The sequence below is a fragment of the Suricata suricatta genome, chromosome X, assembly GCF_006229205.1.
Source record: "Suricata suricatta isolate VVHF042 chromosome X, meerkat_22Aug2017_6uvM2_HiC, whole genome shotgun sequence".
Lineage (NCBI taxonomy): Eukaryota > Metazoa > Chordata > Mammalia > Carnivora > Herpestidae > Suricata > Suricata suricatta.
The window spans coordinates 56912762-56919213 of NC_043717.1; the positions used below are offsets into that span (position 1 = coordinate 56912762).

Consider the following 6452-nt stretch of genomic DNA (forward strand, 5'->3'; position numbering starts at 1 on the left):
TATATATATATATATATATATATATATATATATATATACACACACATATATATATATACACACACAATGGAGTATTACATGACAATGAGAAAAAATGAAATATGGCCATTTGTAGGAAAATGGATGGACCTCGATGGTGTCATGCTAAGCAAAATAAGTCAGGCAGAGAAGGACAGATAACATATGTTTGCACTCATAGGTCTAACAGGAGAACAGGAGAAACCTAATGGAGGACCATGGAGAGGGGAAGAGGAAAAGAGAGTTGGGGAGAGAGGGGGACGCAAAACTTGAGAGACTACTGAATACTGAAAACAAACTGAGGGTTGAAGGGGGAGCGGGGAAAAGAGGTGGTGGTGATGGAGGAGGGCACTTGTGGGGAAGAACACTGGGTGTTGTATGGAAACTAATTTGACAATAAACTAAAGAAAAAAGATGTTACTAAAAAATAAAGACATAAAAAGCTGTCCTAGCATCTTGGGTGCCTGCCCATGTACCTCTGGCTTTACTGCCTTGGTTTGCTAAGGTTGACCTCTATCAGTATCTGCCTCTGTTTGCCTGAGAGCTTTCTCTGAATCTACAAAGGCTGCTCAATTTGCATTTGGCATATTGAAAATACTAGCTAATTAATATCCTTCAACCCTCAACCAATGATGATGAGAGCCAGTATACAAATACACAGGCTTTCTCTCTTCTTAGGTGGAATTACTGTAATAGGTTTTATTTTATACCATTTGCAAAGGAAGTGAGCTCTGGTTGCCTCAGGGGAAGCTAGTTTGATAATGGCCTCATTATTGACTCTCTTTCTTTTGCTGCATCTCTCCTCTCCTCCTGGTGCTCTCACATTTTCCAAATAAACTATTGGTTCTTGAAAAAAAAAAAAAGAAAACTTATGAAACAAATAGAAGAAGTCACAAAGAAATGGAAAAACATTCCATGCTCAGGATTGGAAGAATAAACATTGTTAAAATGTCATTATTACTAAAAGCAATCTACAGCTTCAATGCAATCCCAATCAAAATTGCACTAGCATTCTTCCCAAAGCTAGAACAAACTATCCTAAAATTAGTATGGAACCACAAGAGACCCTGAAGAGCCAAAGTAATATTGAAGAAGAAAACCAAACGGAAAGCATCACAATCCCAGACTTTAGCCTCTACTACAAAGCTGTCATCATCAAGACAGTATAGTATTGGTACAAAAACAGGTACATAGACCATTGGGATAGAATAGAGAACCCAGAACTGGGCCCACAAATGTATGGCCAATTAATCTTTGACAAAGCAGGAAAGAGTATCCAGTGGAAAAAACACAGCCTCTTTAACAGGTGGTGTGGGAGAACTGGACAGCAACATGCAAAAAAATGAAACTAGACCACTTTTTTACACCATACACAAAAATAAACTCAAAATGGCTGAAGGACCTGAATGTGAGACAGAAAACCATCATAACCCTAGAGGAGAAAGCAAGAAACAACCTTCTAGGCTTCCTCCACAGGAATTTCTTACTCAACACGTCTCCAAAGGTAAGTGATTCAAGAGCAAAAATGAACTTTTGAAACCTCATCAAGATAAAAAGCTGCACAGTAAAGGAAACAATTAACAAAACTAATAGGCAACTGAAATTAATGGGAAAAGATAGTTGCAAATGACATATCGGATAAAGGGCTAGTATACAAATATTATAAGTAACTCACCAAATTCCACACTGGAGAGACAAATAATCCAGTGTAGAATTGGGCAGGAAACATGTGTAGACACTTCTCCAAAGAGCATATCCAGATAGCCAACAGACACATAAAATGATGCTCAACGTCACTCATCATCAGGGAAATACAAATCAAAACCACACTGGGATACAACCTCATCCTGGTTAGAGTGGGTAAAATGAAGAAACCAGGTGATTATAGATGCTGGTGAGGATGTGGAGAAACGGGCACCCTCCTACCCTGTTGGTGGGAATGTAAACTAATGCAGCCACTCTAGAAAACAGTGTGGAGGTTACTCAAAAACTAACAATAGAACTCCCATAAGACCCAGCAATAGCACTGCTAGGGACTTACTCAAGGGATACAGAAATGGTGATGCATAGGAGCACATGTACCCCAATGTTCATAGTGGCACTTTCAACAATAGCCGATTCATGGAAAGTGCCTAAATGGCTATCAACTGATGAACTGATCAAGAAGATGTTGTTTCTATAAACAATGGGATACTACATGGCAGTGAGAGAGAATGAAATCCGGTCATTTGTAGCAACAAGGAAGGAACTAGAGGGTGTTATGCTAAGTGAAATAACTCAGGCAGAGAAAGACAGATACCATATGTTTTCATTCATATGTGGAACAGGGGAAAATAATAGAGGACCATAGAGGAAGGGAAGGGGGAAAATAGTTAAGAAGAGGGAGGGTGACAAACCACAAGAGACTCTTAAATACTGAGAACAAACTGAGGGTTGATGGAGGGTAGTGGAGAAATGAAAATGGGTGATTGCCTTGGAGGAGAGCACTTGTTCAGATGAGCACTGGGTGTTACATGGAAACCAACTTGACAATTAACTATATAAAAAAATAAACACATCACACATAAAAAATACCACCATCATCAGGGAATAATATGTTCCATTTTTATGACTTTTTCAGAACACTGAAGACTTCTCTTTGAGAATCCAAAATACACAGTTGAGCTTTACCTTACTGACTAAAAAATATAAATAAATATTTATAGTATGCATTACATTTATTTCTCCATTTTTAAGTAAAACATTTGGAACTTAATTTATTTTTAATGGCTTGGGGGACATAATTACACAAACCAGTCTTTTACTGTGTTTTGCTCCACCATATTACATTCAGAAAGTGCTGAGTGGTATAATGTGGTCTGTCTCCAAATTAAATACCTCCAAATTGCTATACTATTCAACTGCATGTACTTTCTTTCTTAAAAATGTTTTTATAATCTTTTGCTCTCAGGTTGTGTCATAGTCCTTCACACTGTTACCTATATTCCTGTCCATACTAAATATAAACAAATGTAAAAATTACTTATTCCTAAAATTTAATCTAAAATTCAGTTTATGAAACTGTCAAGTGAAGCTATTAGTTATGTATAAATTTATAGACTTGCTGCAAAGATTAGTGAATAACACAGTAAAAGCCTCAGCAAAATAGTAGCTAGTAACATGTAATAAAGGTTGTTAATAATAATAAGCAGTAGCAGCAGTAACTTCATTTTAATTTATTATTTTTAAACATCTGTGAGTTGGAAAACTGGATAGGTAAACTTGCTAGAATTGTGTAGGGATGAGCAATGGCTCTCATATGAAGAAACCTACAGTGCATGGCTTTTATGACATTGATTTTTCACCACTCAGAAGCTTTCTTCTTTTTATTTTCCTACTTAGCTGGGTTCTAAATGATTCAGCTTACCAAATAATGGTTTAGAATCAGAATTTGAGGCACCTGATCAGGAAGATGAGCTGATTAAAAAGAGGACTGCGGAGTGACCAAGATAGATTTTTTTAAGAGTCCGTGGACTAGAGTAGTAAACAGTGCCTTGCCTACAGGCTTATTTACCCAGTGGATAAATATAGGGACCTTTCTCCTCATACCCACGCTCCTGCTGAAGAACAAAGACCAAATTCAGTGTCTTTAAAGTACAAGTTCCAAACTGCCTAAACTTACAGAATTTTTCTCCTTTGAGTAGAATAAAAGAACTGCACTGCATTTTTCAGAATGACTAAAGTAGTTTTAATATCCTGAATTAGTCTCAAAGTACAAATAGGGAAATAATCACATTGAAATTCTTATGTTTTGGGGTGCCTGGGTGCCCTAGTTGGTTGAGTGTGTGACTTCAGTTTGGGTCACGATGTCAGTGTTTGTGAATTTGAGCCCCAAATGGGGCTCACTGATGTCAGTGTGGACCCTGCTTCAGATCCCATGTCCCCCTCTCTCTCTGCCCCTCCCCAACTGGTACTCTTTCAAAAATAAACATTTAGATATCCTTGAGGTTCTATTCCTTCTGGTCATGCTGAGTGAAGTAAGCCAGGCAGAGAAGGACAGAAACCATATGTTTGCACTCATAGGTCTAGCAGGAAAACAATAGAGACCGAATGGAGAACCAGGGGGAGCGGAGGAGGGAGAGAGAGTTGGGGAGAGAGAGAGATGCAAAACTTGAGAGACTATTGAATGCTGAGAATGAACTGAGGGTTGAGGGGGAAGGGGGAGGGGGGAAAAGAGGTGGTGGTGATGGTGGAGAGCACTTGAGGGGAAGAGCACTGGGTGTTGTATGGAAAACAATTTGACAATAAAATATTATGGAAAAAAAAAGAATTGCAGCTAATAAATGGATAAGCAGCAGTTTACAACTGCACCCAAAACAAAATACCTATGAATAAACCTAACCAAAGAGGTAAAAGATCTGTATGTTGAAAACCATAGAAAGCTTATGAAGGAACTTGAAGAAGACACAAAGCAATGGAAGAACATTCACCCTAATGGATTGGAAAACAAATATTGTTAAAACATCAATACTACCAAAACCAGTCTACATATTCAATGTAATCCCTAACGAAATAGAACCAGTATTCTTCACAGACCTAGAACAAACAATCCTGAAATTTGTATGGAGCCACAAAAGACCCTGAAGAGCCAAAGTGATATTTAAGAAGAAAACCAAAGAGGGAGACATCACAATCCCAGACTTTAGCTTCTACTACAAAGCTATCATCATCAAGACAGTATGGTATGGCACAAAAACAGAATATAGATCAATGGAATAGAATAGAGAATGCAGAAACGGACCCACAAATATATTGTCAACTAATCTTTGGCAAAGCAGGAAAGGGTATCCAATGGAAATGGTACTGAAAGAACTGGACGGCAACATGCAGAATAATGAAACTGGCCCATTTATTTTTACAGCATATACAAAATGGAAAAATAGATGAAAAACCTAAAGGTGAGACATAAAACTATCAAAATTCTACAGGCAGCAACATGAGCTGCAGCAACTTCTTACTTGTCACATCTCTGGAGGCAAGGGAAATAAAAGCAAAAATGAACTATTGGGGCCTCATCAAGATAAAAAAGCTTCTGCACAGCAGAAACAATCAACAAAACTAAAAGGCAATTGACTGAATTGAAGAAGATCCTTGCAAATGACATATTGGATAAAGGGTTAGTATCCAAAATCTACAAAGAAGTTACCAAACTCAACATTCCCAAAATAAATAATCCAAAGAAAAAATGGGCAGAAGACATGAATAGACACTTTTCCAAAGAAGACATCCAAATGACAAACAGACACATGAAAAGATGCTCAGCATCACTCATCATCAGGGAAATAAAAATCAAACCCACAATGAGATACACCTCACACTGGTCAGAATGGCTAAGTTAACAACTCAGGAAACAACAGATGTTGGCGAGGATGTGTAGAAAGGGGAACCCTATTGCTCTGCTGGTGGGAATGTAAACTGGTACAGCCACTGTAGAAAACAGTGTGGAGGTTGTTTCTCTTTTCCTTTTTTAAAAAGTTTATTTATTTATTTATTGAGAAAGAGCATGAGCAGGAGTGGAACAGAGAGGGAAAGAGAGAATCCAAAGCTGTCAGCACAGAGCACATGCAGGGCTCAATTCCACAATCTGTGAGATCATGACATGAGCTGAAAATCAAAATTCAGATGCTTAAGGGATTGAACCACCTAGGTTCCCCTGCCCTATATATTTTCTTAATTTATTAAGCTACTGGCACCCATTAGCTCTCTCACTCAAAAAGGACTGATAGAGGGGCGCCAGGGTGGCTCAGTTTGTTAAGTGTCTGACTTCAGCTGAGGTCATGATCTCACGGTTCGTTGAGTTTGAGCCCCGCGTCTGGCTCTGTGCTGAAAGCTCAGACCTGGAGCCTGCTTCGGATCCTGTGTCTCATTCTCTCCCTGCCCCTCCCTGCTCATGCTCTGTGTGTCTCTCTCTTTTAAAATTAAATAAAAAACATTAAAAAAATATAGTTCCTGGCTCCTCACTGCCCAGTAGAGGTTAGCCTTTGTTATACATAAAACACACACACACACACACACACACACACACACACACACACACACACACAACCTGATAGACTTTGAATGGGTTCTATCAGCTGATCTAATCTCAACATTTTCCTTTCTTAATTAATTAATTAATTTATTTATTTACTTACTTATTTTTATGGCATAATGTATTTTTCTTTATGTATCTCTTTTTTATAGTTTATTTTTTAATATATGCAATTATTTTCCATCATTTACAATACAGTAGTTTCAATGATACTCCAAACAGAAAAGCAAAGTAAAAAATCAAAACCCCCACTTCTATTTCATGTAATTAGACTTATACAGAAATTAGAAGGTTAGGTACCAACTAGTTAATCACCTAATTTCACAGCTATCTGAAGTGGCAATTGTAATATAGCAGCTTATCT

At 37.8% G+C, this 6452-nt stretch overlaps 1 protein-coding gene across 1 annotated transcript in view; it reads right to left on the reverse strand.

The window, feature by feature from the left end:
- RTL3 (retrotransposon Gag like 3) overlaps positions 1–6452 on the reverse strand; it is a 50528-nt gene that overhangs the window by 10135 nt on the left and 33941 nt on the right.